At 40.6% G+C, this 17,731-nt stretch overlaps 1 pseudogene; it reads left to right on the forward strand.

The window, feature by feature from the left end:
* Positions 1-212: 212 nt before the first annotated feature.
* LOC138170830 (exocyst complex component 7-like) overlaps positions 213-17,731 on the forward strand; it is a 152,919-nt pseudogene continuing 135,400 nt past the window's right edge.

Consider the following 17,731-nt stretch of genomic DNA (forward strand, 5'->3'; position numbering starts at 1 on the left):
AACCCCAAATCAGATAAGAAACAGACAAACAGAACTGAAAACAATGGAACAACAATCTTACAGGGAAAGACATTTGCAACTGGAGAATTGCCAAAGGCTTCCTGCAGGAGGTGAGATTGGGCTGAGCCTTGAAGGAAACCCGGAGTTCTAAGAGGTTGAGGAGAGTGGGTAGGGTATTCCAGGCAAGGGATGTTCCCAATGAAAAAGCCGAGATGGCATTCGAGGTGAGAGACAGCAAGGAGGTGAGTATGGCTAGACCGGATGGAGTATGAATGGAGAGCCAAACTCTTAGTGAACCAGAAAGTCAAATGGGACGAATTTTTGAAGAGTTTTCAATTACAAGTAGAGGTCTTTAGACTTGATCCTAGAGGTCATGGGGAGCCACTGGAGTTTGGTGAGTAGGGAGGTGACATGGACAGTTCTGCTCTTCAGGAAAATTGCTTTGGCAGCAGAATAGAGGATGGGATTAGAGAGAAGAGAGACCTGAGGCAGGCAGAACAATTAGAGTGCCATGGCAATAGTCCAGGAGAGAGGTAAGGGTGTGTGCGTGTGTGTGTGAGTGGGTGCACATGTGTGCATGCACGTGTGTGTGTGAAAAGAAGAGGAAATACACAGATATTATAGAGCCAGAAAAGACAAGATTTGGCCAAAGCCTGGCACTGGGGAGTGAGAAGAATGAGAAGATGAAGATGGCACCAAGATCTTGAACGTGCAGTTGTTCAGTGTCAGCTCTTTCGCAGACTCTAAGCACATAAAGACAGAAATCCCATTGTCTATGGCCTCAGCATGTACACACTAACCAGGGGTATGCACAAGTGCAGATGAGTACACACAGGCTACACCCACATAATGAGTTCCTGGGGCTTCAGGAAAGGCCTCTCGAAGGAGAAGGCAGCTGAGCTGAATTTCCAAGTGAATTTGATGGGATTGTACAGTATGCCGTGGAAAGTACTGTACAGTTAGTTGGGAAAAGTAGATTGTGAAGGACGTTAAATGCCACACATTGGGTCCTAGAAGCAATAGGGATCCACTGAAGTTTCTTAAGAGATGGGGGTAACATAGTCAAATCTGTGCTTTAGGAATATCCAATTGGGAAGCTGCTATTGGTACAAGAAGGGAGGGGAAATTCTGGATATTATGGGGACCTGATTAGAAAATATTTAAGATCTTTTCCAGCATTATTATCCCATGATTTTATATCTGTGACCTATTGAAGTCCTTAGTGATGGAGCCTGACAGGAGAATGGTTACATGCCCCAATGGGTTCCTACCTGCCAGGAAATGTTAATTACCCCCAGGCTATGAAGGAATAATCAGGATGGTGTCACCTGTGGGTTTGTGATGGGGTCTATTGAGAGCTATTGACAGTACCAAAAAAAAGGGGGGGTGATATAGATTAGAGAGAAATGTGACTATGTAGGAGTTAAGATAATATGAGTCACCATCTGCTTCAGAAGTCAAAGCATCCTTAAGGATTGAGCAAAGAACTCTAGTGAAAGTGAACTCATTCAAAGGCAGCAACAGGAAATGGAGACTCACATTTTCCTATAGAATCCTCTTTTCACTGTGTTCTGCTGTGTGCATGGAAATACTCATTTGAAAATGTTAAATTTCAGAATAAAGAAAAAATTAAAAGAGTTAGCCTAGGGCTTTCCTTTCCACTTTTCTGTAGCTGTCATGATTAGAAAGATTTCCTTTTCATTAAACTAAAATTTGTTGCTCAAAGGACTCCCTCTCCCCTACCCCACTGGTCCTCCATCTCTCCTCCAGAGACAAGCCTATGTGTGATTCCAATCCTTCATAGCTGCCATCAGGTCCTCTCAAAGTCCTCTCTGGGCTAAAACTCCCCTGAGTTTATTCAGCAATGTCAATACTTCAGGATCCTGGGAGCCCTCCCCAAACTGTTCTGAATGCTTTTCATCTTCTTCTTGCTTATGCCTTTCATACAACTGGTGCCAGAATGGAACATGGTGTTCCCAACGGGCCCTGAACCATGCAGAAGACAATAGCGCCATCACCTTCCTTCCCGTTACTCTTTTTAATGTAAACACAGATCTCGAGCCTTCTTCTCTGCTAGAAATTCTTGATGTTCCTGGGGAGGACGAAAAGCTCTTGGTGCCATCCCTTTGTCTCCTCTCCCTTTGCATCCGATGGTGGTGCATCCGCTGCAAATAATGGACGCTTGAAGGAAAGATGATTAAGTGTTCCATGGAACAAAGGTCCTTGCTCTTGGTCAGTGAATAACAAAATGGGCTTGGCTAACCACTCTGCTTGCCTGGCCAAGGAGTACCAGAGCATCATTGTTCTCTTTGGCACCCATGGCTTTTTACAGCGTTTGGTTCCATTTCTTGTGGAATGTCCGTGTGGATATGGCTAAGTGCTTCCAGTAGTCTTACATGTTTCCATTTTCAGAAAGCATTCAGCAAACATTTCCTGCGAGCAAGAGTCCCTTGTTAGACTTTAGATAAAGATAGCATTCTTCATATCAAAAAGCCAAATTTCTATTTGTCTAGGCTGTAAAGGGCCGTGAAATTAAACAACAGCCTGCACCATCCTATTTCATAACACTCAGTCCCAGTCACTGTGGGCTCAGAAGTGGCTGCACCAGACTGGATGTTGTTCTGCATATTTTATCTACTTCATGAGTTACTGTGGCCCCCAGATTCATAGGAACCATGCACCACTATAGAACAATTTGCTTGTACTAGACCTTCTTATAGCACAAAAGACTGGTGCTCAGATGACAAGAGTGCAGCCATGCATCAGGACATTACTCAAGGAGGCAATGCATTGCCAAGGCTGAGACTGACCTCCCCAAAACCTCTCACATTTCCATCCTGCTTCCTATTTGTGGAGTTCCACCATTGTTCAGCCTCATCACCTTTTTCTGATGAAATCATCCTCTCTTCACCCTTCTCCCATGATCCCTGGATTGCCAATATCCCCTAGTGTATCTAAGCAGGAATAACTTCCAGCAGGAGGAGCTCTTTCCTCTTGCCTTCTCATACCCCTTCCTCTGACCACAGACTACTCTGACCCCATGGGCTTCCAGACACCACTTGGATGTTCTAGGAGTCACTAACAACAATATTCAAGAAGGATGGAGAGCTATCAGGCCTTCCTGTCTGTGTTTCAACTATACCCTAAAGTTCCCAAGGTCTTATCTCGTCTTCCCTGCTACTATGCCCTTGAGACCACACAGTCCTATCATCGGATCTGCTGATGTATTCTAAGGATGCCTGGGACTTGCCACCTGCCCCATCACTGCATTCTTAGGACTTTGGGGCTTTTCCATCTGTCCTACAGCCTAATTTTCTTGATGTGTCATTTCCCCAAATTATAATATGAGCTTCTTGGGAACAGGAACCATCTCATATAGATTGTATTTTTTACTTTGGATCCTTTATACCTAGCATAGCATCATAACATTACAGACACTCAATAGATATTTTCTGCCTTTAATTTAATTCCTATCTTGGTAGAAACTTCTAGAAAGTGTGCTTAACTGACAGATTCTATAACAGTTTCTGAATTCCCTCCAAGACAGCAGAAGACATCAGGGCAGAAGTTTGGGCAGAATTTGGGAGGAGCGATTGTAGAAAGCATCCTTCATAAAAGATAATGGGGATGTTTTAGAATATTTTAAACAATTCAAATAAAGATTCCTTAAACATTTGAATCTTTCCATGTTGCCACCTCATTTTTCACTGTTATTTATTATACTGTTATAAATCTTACTCAACTTTATGAGAGTCAGATTTGGGTAAAAAGTTATTGCTCATAGTCATGCCATTTTGTTTTAAAATCTATCTATCTATCTATCATCTATCTATCTATCTATCTATCTATCTATCTATCTATCTTTCTTTCTTTCTTTCTATCATCTATCTATCATCTATCTATCTATCTATCTATCTATCTATCTATCTATCTATCTATCTATCTATCATCTATCTATCTATCTGTCTGTCTGTCATCACCTTCCCTTCCAAATATATTTCTCCCAATTTCTAGCCATTTCTTGTAACAAAGAATTTTAGAAAGTGGGTAAACAAAAAGCAGTTTAGCAAGCCTAAGAGATACTAACAGAACCAACAGATCTACAAAGTCTGAAATTATCTGCAATGATCCTCACCCCTGGCTCTCCACCTTGGCAGAAAAGTGAGGGAAGAATTTTCACATGTCTGCTTCTGGGTTAGTCTTGGTCAGTATAATTATCAATCATTTGGTTTCTACTTTATTCTTTCCATTTACATTGCTGTCTTTAGTTGTTTTCCTTGCTTAGCTTCCTTCACTTTGCCTTTGCTCATATAAGTCTTCCCAGGCTTCTCTTTTCATATTATTCATATTATTATTCTTATGGCACATTCTAATGCCCTCGTAGTCATAATTTGTTGAGACATTCTTCAATTTATGCTTGTATACTTTGTTTCTGGCTTTTGATATGCAAAATATGCTGCTAGAAATACCTATGTACATACACACATATGTAATGCTCAATATATATTTATATTACATATACATATATTTAAAAAAATATTTCTTGCTATCTTTAACCTCCTTGGGGTACACACGTCCATCAAGGAGAGTTCTGCATTGAACTGTATAGTCATGTTAAGTCACATTCTTGAGAAAATTCTATATCACTTTTCAGAAAGGTTAATTTCCAACAGCTTCTATGTATGAGACAACCTTAGAGGTACTTTTCTCATTCTGTTCTTTACCACCTTCAGTACTATGCTTAATTTCATGTTTCATGGGTGGATGAATGAATTAAGGAATGGCATGGTATGGAGAGTGATGGGCTCACTCTGCTGATGCCAAATACAGAATTCTAAACTCCAATCTCAAACTCTTTATATGGACTAATTCTCACTCTCAGTAAAAGATGCTATGGTTGCCACATTCAGGACTTCCCAGTCTAACATGGGGGAAGAGACATGTACAAAAACAACCATGATATTGACTACAGCATGGCATAGGGGTCATAGTGACTGTGATGGCAGAGGACCTGAGTTCAAATGTTACGCCTGTATTTACTACCTCTGTGACCCTGGGGAAGTCACTTCACTTTCCCTGGCCTCTGTTTCCTCCTCTGTAAAATATGGAGATTGGACAAGATTATCTCTGAGATCCCTATTAGCTGGAAATCCAATCTCCTATTAGCCTCCAGCATGATGTGACTGCCTGTGACTGATGGAGATAATGCTTCCAGGTTTTTGGATGTGAAGAGGAGACAGGAAATAGCTCTTTGACCTGTCTTTTCAACACAAGGAGTGTTGGTGAGCTAGCTGATGAGTAGTGAGAGTCCAGGTCTTAATCACCCCGTCCTCATTACCCAGGACCAGTGTTGAATGAACTCCGCATCAAACCTTGGTGCTATGGATTTTGCTGAGTATAAATACAAGATCCCAGATGTAAAGCCCACAATTTTCTAATTAAGTTACAACAAATCTTGAACTCTAGAATTAGCTAATAAAATTAAAAAAAAATCATCCTGATTCAATAATAAAGAAAAAATTAAATATAATTATGTGATTTGTTTAAAAACGTACATTTCCATTGCAGTTCTTCACCCATGACATCTTCAAGTTGTTTTTCATTTGATAGGTGAAAAAGATCAATTAGCTTAATTATCTGCTTAATCATAGGTTTCTTAAAATTCCCTAAAATCTCATGAAAAATGTATCATTAGTAAAGGTAATTGTGCTCCCAGAGTGATATATTGTCTTGAAATTATACATACATCACCCCTGAAGGGAGATTCATCAGGGATCCTGGGCTCCCCACTCACAGCCACATGCAGGATCCCTAACTTACAACCTGCTTTGTTCCTTCCCGCAAATTGTGCTCTTTGTGAAGACAGACGGCAATTAGAATGAGATTATTTGGCAGATAACTTCAAGTTTTGGGGGGCATTAAATGTCCCTGAAATAGCTATTCCTAAGCTCTCCGGGCCTGGCTTGCTTTTGACCAGATGTTGTTTCAGTTAGAAATGTGCTGTGGGCATTTGGGGAAGGAGAATTAAAAAAAAAATAATTATAGTTATAAAGAAACATGTCAGGAAGGACAAAAGAGGGCTAAGCCACTGTCTGACAGGTGATTTTTAGTTATTAAACAAAGCCAAGCTCTATTTTCTGTATTCTAAATGCCATTCTTCCCAGGGCAAAATAATACTCAAAATACCTTGCCACCTCTTTTGAGGGGCATATGTGTGTACATATGTGTGTGCACATGTGCGTGCTTGTGAGTGTGTGTGTGTGTGTGTGTGTGTGTAAATCAGACTCATTTATTTCTGCCTGCCAATGGTTCCATGGGGATGAGTCTTATTTCCCCAACATGATGCCAAGCTTGCCAGTGGCAGGTACTCTGTTCACTCTTTGTCTTGTCAGGCCCACAGAATCTTCCATGGGGTTGGATACACAGATAAAAGAATTGGAAATAGATATTTCAATTGACAAGATTTATTAAGCTTCTACTCTGGACTGTGATATTGGGCTGAGGATGAAAAAACAGGGTAAGAGAAATGTAGGAAATATGACTTTTGTCTTCAGACAGCTTCCTGCTGAGGAAAGGATTTAGGATGGACAGACACCAATAAACAGATGAGAAGCATCACGTGATTGGTAGCACACATTTACTGAGTGCCTACGGTGTGTCCGTTCCTGTGCTGGGAGTTGGGGACACAAAGTCAAAAAGTGAAGAAGTGAGGGGGAGGGGAGGGATGCAGGGAAACAATATGTGAGGCATGGAAAAATTAAAGAAATTTTGGCTGTAAAAAATGAAAGCCTCTGGCTTTAAGTAGCTTCTATTCTAGTAAGGGAATGCCAGATGTTCACAGATAAATCAGGTCTGGGCCTATTTTGAAGCAAATATCCTGTTCATAAGATGGGAGGTGAGATTTGAACTTCTCTCCTAATTTCAAGTCTAATGCTTTTGAAAAGTGCTTCAAGGAGATCTACTCCAACTTTACACTTCTATGAAAGCAGAACCTGAGGAATGTTGAAATAGTCTGCTGATAAGAGATTACGGAGGATAATAAGAATTCCCAGAGTCTCTAATCCTGCCCAACTGTATCATTCCTAGGGGGCAGTGTCCCAGGACACAAGGACTCTAACATCCATCTGTTTGGTTGTGCCTGCCCTACCCGTACCCATGTAACAATTCTAGGCAGAGTCCTCGGGGTGAATGGCAGCATGGTGTCCTTTGGACCTGAGTCTATCTCTGTCAAGCCTTTTGGTCTTTCTAAGCTTTGATGGATTCATGGAGGAAACTGCTATATGGACCTTTGTATACTAAGAAATGGGAACTATTCTCATTTGAAAAACTATAAGTGTCAGGTATGGACTTCAGATCACACCTGGAGGTGGTTGAGAGTCAGTCTGTCCATTATGGCAGTGACGTAAACCACTGTTTCACATCCCATCTCTCGGCCAAAGAAAGAGGTTTTGAAGTACTCTCAGCTCTGAGTAAATATTTGACAATGATCATGGGGAAAGAAAGAGTCTGGTTCAAGGAAGGCATTCATGTAATTCTATGTGTTTATTGATTTAGTCTGAGTGCTGTCATGTTCTTTGAAGAGACACAAAGAGGACCCAAGAGCTGACTGTTCCCAGCTCTGCTTGCATTAGCATCAGCATCAAGTATGGTCTGGAGAGGCCCAGGCTTTAGGGTTAACAATGGGCAGGTGATGGGGAGAGAGGGAGGGGGAAAGGTCCCTAGGGAAGGAGGATTTCTCTGGACAGAGGATGTTTTCTAGGAAATAAGAGGGGCAGTAGAAATATAACTCCTGGATAGGATCAGCTTAAGAAAACAACCCCCTAATGTTGGGATCAGAGCACAGAGCTTCCAAACAAGACTTCTGGACTGATTCACAGAATGAGAGGGATGGTCCAAATGGGCTCTAAGATGCCATCAATATCCAAGGTTTGGATGGAGGCAAGATGGTGGCATAGAAGCAAGAAATTACATGAGTTCCCCCTACATCCACCTCAAATACCTATAAAATATGACTGTAAACAAATTTTAGAACTACAGAACCCACAAAATAACAGAGAGAAACAATCTCCCACTGAAGGCAGCCTGGCAGACCTACAGGAAAGGTCCATCACAGAACACTGTGAGCCAAGCATAGTCCTGCATGAGCCATGTGGTTTCGGCCTCAGGGCAGCCCCAACCAGCAGCTGCCTGAGCAGACTTCAGGAGAGTGAATCACCAGCAGTTATGGTGGTATCCAAACTCCGCAATCCATAACCACCACAGTGCAAGTAAAAAGTCAGTCAGGAAATCTCTTGGAAAGGAAAGGCAAGGTCTGGCCCTTGCCCCCAGGGTGAAAGTTGGTGGAGTCATGGCAACAGCAGCTGCTTCCCTGGAAGGCTTCCTCTGGAGCTCATGGCCCACAGATCATGGGAGGACCAAGCAACCATTCATAAGATAATCTTTCTTGCTTTAACCTACTTGGATCTGTATTGCTGTCTTTGGTGGAGGTCCTGGGGGGTGTGATGAGTGGGCCAGAGCTTGTGGGGGCTGCAGAGAGGGTGCCCTCCTAATAGCTCTGGCAGCTGCAAAAATGCCAGAGATATGGGAAAAAACCATACTCTCTGGAAGCAGAGTTCTACCATGGCAAAGAGTGCAAAAGTCAAGTAATTGAGTGGCAACATGAGCAAGCAAGGAAGCAAAGCAAGCAGAGCAATGAAACCTTAAATTCCTTTTTGGGGGACACAAAGAATCAAAGCATGGAACAGGAAGAAGAAAATGAAGTCAGAGCTCCTGCATCAAAATCTTCCAAGAAAAATATGAGCTGTTCACAGGCCATGGAGAAGCTCAAGAAGTATTTTGAAAAACAAGTAAGAGAAGTGGAGGAAAAATTGGGAAGAGAAATGAAAGTGATGAAAGAAAATCATGAAAAATGAGGAAAAAACCTGACTGAAGAAAGTAACACCTTAAAAATAGACTAACTCAAATGCAAAAGAGGCCCAAAAAGCCAATTAGGGGAAGAATGCCTTTAAAAGCTGAATTTACCAGATGGAAAAGGAATTTCAAAAGTTCACTGAAGAGAATAATTCATTCAGAATTAGATTAGAGCAATTGGAAGCTAATGACTTTATGAGAAATGAAGATACTATTAAACAGATTCAAACAAATAAAAAAAAAATAGAAGACAATGTGAAATATGTCATTGGAAAAACCACTGATCTGGAAAATAGGTCCAGGAGAGGTAATTTAAAAATCATTGGACCACCTGAAAGCCATGATCAAAAAAAGAACCTAGAAATCATCCTTCAAGAAATTCTCAAGGAAAATTGCCCTCATATTTTAGAACCAGGGGGCAAAATAGAAATCGAAAGAATTCACCAATCACCTCTTAAGAAAGATCACACCAAAAAAACTCCTAGGTATATCATAGCCAAATTACATAGGTCCCAGGTAAAGGAGAAAATATTACAAGCAGCCAGGAAGGAACAATTTTACTATTGTGGAAACACAATCAGGATAACACAAGATCTAGCAGATTCTACATCAAGGCATCAAAGGGCTTGGGATATGATATTCCAGAGGTCAAAGGAGATAGGATTAAATCTAAGTATCACCTACCCAGCAAAACTGAGTATAATGCTGCAAAATTGTTGATGAAAAAAAACAGAATTGAATAGGAAATTTAACATTCAAATAAAAGAAGCAAGAGAAGCATGAGAAGGTAAGCAGGAAAAAGAAGTCATAAGGAACTTATTAAAGTTGAACTATTTACATTCCTACATGGAAAAGTGATCTTTGTAACTCATGGTACTTTTCTCAGTATGAGGATTGTTGAAGGGAATATATACTTACGCATACATATATATGTTTATATAAAAGGATATGTGTGCATATAAATATATATGTGAGTGTATGTATATATGTGTACAGGTATAAATAGACAAAGTGTACAGGATCAGTTGAAGAGGAGGGGATGATATCTAGAAAATAAAATTAAGAGGTGGAATATAATGAGAGAAGGAGATAGGGAGAGATAGAATAGGGTATACTATCTCTTATAAAAGAGGCAAGAGAAAACTGTTACAATGAAGGGGAAGAACAGGAAGCCAAAAGGGAATGGGTCAACCTCACTCTCATTGAATTTGGCTTAAGGAGGAAATAACATACACACTCAGTTGGATGTCTTACCCTACAGGAAAGTAAGGGGTAAGGGGATAAGAGGGGGGATGATAGAAGAGAGGGCAGATGGGGGGGTAGGGTAGTTAGAAGCATATACTTTTGCAAAGAGACAGGGTCAAAGTACAAAATCAATCATTCAATCATAAAGAGGATAGTGTGGAGGGTAATATAGTCAGTCTTTCACAATATATCCACTCTCAAAATGTTTTATGTAAGTATACAGGTACAACCTATATTCAGTTGCTTATCTTCGCAGTAGAGGTGGGTGATGAGGGAAGAAAGGAAAGAATTTGGAAATCAAAATTTTAAAATCAAATGTTTAAAAAATGAAATTATTATTATTACATGCAAATGGGAAATAAGATATACAGACATTGGGGTATAGAAATCCATCTTGCCCTACTAGAAAAACAGAGGGGGAATGGGGGAGGATATAAAAGAGAGCAGATTGGGGGAAGGGAATTTCAATAGCATCACTATTTTGGGGTCGTGGGTAGGGGAATGATGGGGAGAAAATTTGTTAATGAAAACTTTGTAGAAATGTTGAAAACTAAAAATAAACAGAAAGAACAAACAAACAAAAATCCAAGGTCCTGTGATCTTCCTATTAAATCACTTTTATCACTCTCATCCCAGTGTCCTCAGAAACCTGCAATGGCTCCCTGTTGGCTATGGGATTCAAGATCAAGATTTTCACTTGGCCTTTGTAGCCCTCTGGAATATATCTCCAAGAATCCTCTCCAGTCTGATTTCATATGTTAATTGTCATTTTTTGTTTTTTTACATTTTGCCTCACTTTTGCTATATCTCTCAAATCCACCCCCTCTCTCTTCCCAGTCACCTCATTTAATACAGACCTTAATTCCCACCATCCTGCTGAACTATTATAATAGCTTCCATGTAGATATTTCCTGTTTTTAATCTGTCCTTTATATACTCCAAGAGAATGATGTAAGGTTTTTGTTTGTTATTTTGTTATCTGTATCACACAGACAGTAATTTAAGTGTTGAAGTGTAGCTATTTTTATATCCTCTACTGCTCAAAGATCTGCTGTGTAAGGTCTGGGCACTTTCCTTTGTCTGGCATTCTAGGCACTCCATAAGCATCTGGTGCCACCTTTCTGGCCCTATTTAGGATCATTTACCTTTATAAACCCCCCCACTCTCGCTAAGCTGGAGAGTTCTCTGCCTCCTGATCATGTTATTTGTTCTTTCCAGTCTTTCTACATTGGCTCAGGCTGTTCTCTCTCTCCCTCCTTCTTGTGGATAAAGCTTAACTTCAATGCCATCCCCTCCAAGAAGACATCCTTGATCCCTCTCATCCATAATGGTCTTCCCCATCAGAACTCGGTTTTCAGCTTGCATTGCTCTAATGACTCATTTACCGCAATGATATTTGGTGGTGACATGTTTTTCCTAGACCTTATAATCATTCTAGGTTCTAACTCAATGTTGTGTATCTAGAATATATAATAGATGTTTCTTGGATGGTGTTATAATAAAGCTGACTTGTAATTTTTTGTATGTCCTCTGTGCTTTTTCATGCCTTCTTCCATAGGCATGAACTGCTTTTCCACTAACCTCTGCCTATTAAAATCCTGCCCGTCCTCCAAAGTTTAGTCAAATGCCACCTCTTCCATGAAGCCTTCTCAGATCCTCCCAGAAAAAAAAATCTCACAGAATCACAGAATTAGGAGGGACAATAGTAGCTGTGCCGTTCAACCTATTCTTCTCAAAGAATCTCCACAAAACAGGCTACAAGCAGCCACCCAGTCCTTCCCAAAATCTTTTAATAAGGGGGATTTCCAACTCCACCCACTCCATTTTAGGAAAGCTCCCCTTGTTTGGAAGAAGTTCCAGACTGGAAGCCTAATCTCTGTCTTTCCATTACTGAATTCTGCTTTGTGCCTTATTTTGTTTCCCAAGATCAAACATAACTAAATAAATCCTTCTTTCATATGGCAGTCCCCATGGTCTTTTCTATAGTCTCTTCCTCTTCCTCACAGAACATCATGACTTTCTTATGCTAGCAGATCAAAAGGCATTTATTGAGTAACTGCTGGTTTTAAAGTATTGTGGTAGGCCTGGGTTGAAGACAAAAATGAAACAATGACTGCCCCCAGGAAGCTTACATTCTATAAGATATTTATCACATCTGATTTTCACCTTCCACTAGAGTAAATGTCTCATTCCCCCACCCTCCCCCCACACACATACACAATGTACTTAGCAAATATGTGCTGGAATGAAAGTGTCTCTCTTAACACTTGTTTAAACATGGGTGGTGGAGACAGCATTTTTTGCAGGGTGCCCACTAAGACTTTTGGAACTTCTTGTATAAATGGTTTCACTTTGAGAGAGGGGAGGTGTCATTTCTCTTTGTATAAGAAATGGCTTGGTAGAAACAGGACTTCCGTGAGGCTCCAACTCCAACTCCAATTCATATAAAAAATGACTCTAGACTAACTTTGGAGCTACAGAACCCACAAAATGACAGAAAGAAGCTAAGCTCCTGCTGAAGACAGCCCAGCAGGCCTGCAGGAAGGGGCCAGCACAGCAATCTGGTTGCTGAGCCCAGCACTCCTTGAGCCTGAGATTTTAGCCTCAGGGCAGCCTGACCATCCTCCATCTGGAAGGAGTTCAGGTCACCAACAGCTGTGGCAGTTTCCAGAATTACCAACCCATAGATGCCAAAGACAAAGTGAGAGGTCAGTGTAGACTTTGCTGGAACAGGGAGATCAGCAGTGTAATCCAGCCTTTGCCTCATGGGTGAAAAGCAGCTGAGGCTCCACAGCTGGGCTGCTTCAGAACTTCTGGCTTGCAGATTGTAGGGGTACCAAGCAACCAGTTTGAGTGGTAATTGCTCTTGCTCTAACTTGGTTGGATCTGGATCTCTGTTTAGGGTGGAGGTCCTGGGATGCATGACCAGTTTGCCAGAGCATGTTGAGGCTTCAGAGAAGGCACCCAAGTGATAACTCCAGCAGCTACAAAAACCCCAGCATTTAGTGCGAAATTCCCTTATCTGGTAGCAGAGTTCTACTGTGGCAAAAGGCACAAAAGTCAAGTAATTGAGTGGCAACATGAGCTAAGGAGGGAAGCAAAGTAAATGGAGCAACCCAACTCTACAGTCCTATTTTAGGGACAAAAAGGATCAAAGCATGGAACAGAAGGAAGACAGCAAAGTCAGAACTCCTGCACCAAAAGCTTCCAAGAAAAATATGAGCTGGTTACAGGCCACAGAGGATCTGAAAAAGTATTTTGAAACCAAATAAGAGAAATTGAGGAAAAATGGGGAAGAGAAATGAGAAAATTATGAAATGAGAGGCAACAACCAGACTGAAGAAAAAAAAAAAACTTAAAAAATAGACTAACTCAGATGGCAAAAGAGGCTCAAAAAGCCAATGAGGAGAAGAATGCCTTAAAAAGCCAAATTGGCCAGATGGAAAAGGAATCTCAAAAGCTCACTGAAAAGAATCATTCCTTCAGAATTAGATTGGAGGTAGTCATTTATGAGAAATAAAGATCCAAACAAATAAAAAATAGAAGACAATGAAATATCTCAATGGAAAAACCACTGACATGGAAAATAGGTCAAGTGGAGATAATTTAAAAATTATTGGACTACCTGAAAGCCATGATTACAAAAAGAACCTAGAAATCATCCTTCAAGAAATTCTCAGGGAAAAATTCCCTTATGTTTTAGAACCAGAGGGCAAAACAGAGGTTGAAAGAATCCACCAATCACCTCTTGAAAAAGATCCCAAAAAGAAAATTCCTAGGAATATTATGGCCAGGTTCCAGAGTTCCCAGATCAAAGAGAAAATATTACAAGCAGCCAAGAAGAAACAATTTGAATATTGTGGAAACACAATCAGGATAACACAGGATCTGGCAGCTTCTACACTGAGGGATGGAAGGGCTTGGAATATGATATTCCAGAGGTCAAAGGAGCTGGGATTAAAACCAAGAATCACCTACCCAGAAAAACTGAGTATCATGTTTCAGGGGAAAATATGGTTATTCAGTGGAATAGAGGACTTTCAAGAATTCTTGGTTAAAAAACCAGAGTTGAATAGAAAATTTGACATTCAGATACAAGAAGCCATGAGAAGGTAAACAGGGAAAAGAAATCATAAGGAAGTTATCAAAGTTGAACTATTTACATTCCTACATGGAAACATGATAAATGTAAGTTATGAAACTTTTCTCAGTATGAGAATAGTTTAAGGGCATGGAAATGTGTGTGTGTATTCACACACATGCTTACATATATATGTCTACATAGGAGGGTATATGGTCATATAAATACATATTTGAGTGTGTGTATATATGTATACAGGTATACATAGACATAGGGCACAGGACCAATTGAATAAAAAGGGATGATACTTAAAGGGTGAAATTAAGAGATGAGAGAAGAATATCATGAGAGGAGACGGGGTAAATTATCTCATATAGAAGAGGCAAGGCAAAACTGTTACAATAGAGGGGAAGAACAGCAAGGCAAAAGAGAATGAGTCAACCTTATTCTCATTGAATTTGCCTTAGGGAGGGAATGAAATACACACTAAATAGGGTATCTCACCCTACAGGAGAGTAGGAGGGAAGGAAATGAAAGGGAGAATAATGAAAGGCAGGGCAGGCTGGCGGGGAGGGAAGTTGGAAGCACACACATTTAAAAAGGGACAGGATCAAAGTAGAAAATAGAATAAGTCTGGGGAGGGATAGGATGGAGGGAAATATAGTCAGTTTTTCACAATATATCCACTATGGAAATGGTTTCCTTAGCTACATATGTACAACCCATATTGAATTGCTTATCTTCCCAGTAAGGGTGTGTGACAAGGGAGGATAGGAAAGAATCTGGAATTCAAAGTTTTAAAATCAAATGTTATATACATACACACACACACACATACTATTATTACTTTTGCTTTACATGTAACTGGGAAATAAGATGCACAGTCACTGGGGCATAGAAATCCACTGTGCCCTATTAGAAAGTCAGAGGAGGGATGGGGGAAGATATGGGAGAGAGCAGATTGGGAGAGGGGATATTCATTGGGATCACTATTTTGGGGTGGTGGGTAGGGGAACATGGGGAGAAAATTTGTAACTCAAAATCTTATGGAAATGAATGATGTAAACTAAATAAAAGAGAAATAAGAAAAAAATTTAAAAGGAAGTGGCTTAAAAAACGGGCTTTCCTTATGATGAGTGGAAGAGATAGAGAAGCTAGACAGCTCAGGGGTGATTTGGTTCCCAATACTGTCTCAATGAAAACATCCAAGGATGACCTCTGCCATTTTGGATGTGTAGGTGATCTATGCTAAGACAAGGGCAAGAATCACACAGGAGAATACAAGGAGACATTCTGGTCTTTGGTGGTGGAAGGAAGATCCAATAAGTGAGATTGGGGGGGGGGGGTTAAATTACAAAAGTCAGTATCTCTCTCACTGCCTGCATATGGCTCTGCACAGAGCAGAAAGTTAACAAATGGTCACTGAGTCGATCAAGCATTTAAGCACCTCCTCTGTTGTGTGTACTACAAAATTGTTGAGAGAGACTTTGAGAGTGTCCTTGTATTGCTTCTTCTGACCACCCTATGAGTGCTTGCCCTATGTGAGTTCACCATGAAACAGTCTTTTTGGAAAGCATACATTTTATATTCAAACAACATGGCCAACCCATTGGAGTTGTGCTCTCTGAAGCAAAGTCTGAATGCTTGGCAGTTTAATTCAAATAAGGACCTCAATGTCTGGCCCCTTATCCTGCCAGGTGATCTTCAGAATCATCCTAAGACATTTCAAATGGAATCAGTTCAGTTTCCTGGCAAGGCACTGGTAGACTGTCCAGGTTTCACAGGCACACAACAATGAGATCAGCACCATAGCTCTGTAGTCCTTCAGTTTGGTAGTCAGTCTTTCCTTCAGAGCCTCCTAAACACTGAGATAGCTCTGGAAATACATGTGTCAACATCATTATCAGTGTGTACGTCCCTGGAAAGTAGACTATCAAAGGAAGTGAACTTATCAACAGCATTCCAAATTTCTCCATTTGTCACAATCAATGATTCTGTGTATGGGATGGTGTGGTGGTGTCTGACGGAGCACCTGTGATTTCTTGGTGTTAATTGTTAGGGTGAAATTAGCGCAAGCATCAGAAAACTGATCAATATTTTGTTGCATTTCAGCTTCAGAGGCTTGGAATCTCAGGTGGAATCAGTGACCTAGCCCTACCTTTAGGTGACCAAGAATTCCTTCTGTTATATTACTAAGTTATCAAGTTTCTGTTTGAAGACTTTCAGTGAAAGGGAACCAACTGCCTCCTGAGGCAGGACCCTTATATTTTTCTAAGCTGATAGGAAATATCTTACCATATTGCCTCCCTATTAAATAAACTGCAGTGGCCCCCTCTCACCTGGAGCAGCAAATAGGAAATCCTTAATATCCTGCTCCCTTCCTACTTTTTCAATCTTTTTATACCTTACTAAATAATCAAGAAACATGTGTTAGGTGCCTAGTATCTAACACACTCTGTGCTCTCCTCCATACTCTCTATAAGTCAGTAACTCTGAACTCCTCTCAAAAAATAGCTCACCTCCTAAATTTTTGCATTTCAAAGGCTATCCGCCTTCCCTGGAATGCTCACCCTCCCTGTCACTGCCTTCTGACTTTTCTGACTTTCGTTGAGTTTTAGCTAAAACCCTGCCTTCCATAGGAAGCCTTTTCCAAGTCCCCTTTAATCTACTTCCTCCCCTTTGTTGGTTATTTCCATCTGTCCTGTATGAATATCATTTGTACATAATCGTTTTCATGTTGTCTGCCTCAGTAGTCTGTGAGCTCCATGAGAACAGGGAATGGTTTTGTTTGTGTGTTTGTTTGCACAGATCCCTGGTGCACTTCAATAGAAATATGTTTTCAGGTTTACAGGATCATACCTTTAGACCTGAAAGAAATCTTGGCATTCATTTAATTCCCCACTTTTTAAATTAAAAACTCAAAAGTAACAGGAAGTTTGGTCAGTGACAGCCCTTTGTTCACATCCTTGGGCTTTGCTTGCTGCCAGGCTCCACTCAGAATTTCAGGTCTGAACTATCTCTATGTTGATAACCACATAAAAAGGAACAGTTCCCATCTGAGAGGATGCCCTTCAGGAAAAGATACTCCCAATGCTTACTCGCCTGGTGTTCCAGAGTTATTAAATGAAATGTGGTGGAGTTCATGAATCCTTCCTTTCATGTCCGGGTCTTGCTTGTGTACTAGTTATGCATAGATAGAGGGTTTAAAAAAATTGGGGGGGAGATTTTTTTTGGAAATAATTATTTCCCTTTAAAAATTGGGGGAACATTTGGGGTGTATAATACTTTATTTTTGCTTTTTGGAGGGCAATTGGGGTTAAGTATCTTGCCCAAGGTTACACAGATAGTTTTTTTGTGGGGGTGTTAAGTGTCTGAGGCTGGGGCTTTACTCACTGTGCCACCTAGCCACCCCCAATACTTTCTTTCTTGATTCAATATCCATAGGCAATGCCTCCTCACATTTTAACAGCGATAGTCAAGGGAGGTGAGGAGACA

Source organism: Petaurus breviceps, unplaced genomic scaffold (genome assembly GCF_028583685.1).
Source record: "Petaurus breviceps papuanus isolate PSGF00001 unplaced genomic scaffold, PetGlider_PUasm1.0 391, whole genome shotgun sequence".
In the NCBI taxonomy this organism is placed as follows: Eukaryota; Metazoa; Chordata; class Mammalia; order Diprotodontia; family Petauridae; genus Petaurus; species Petaurus breviceps.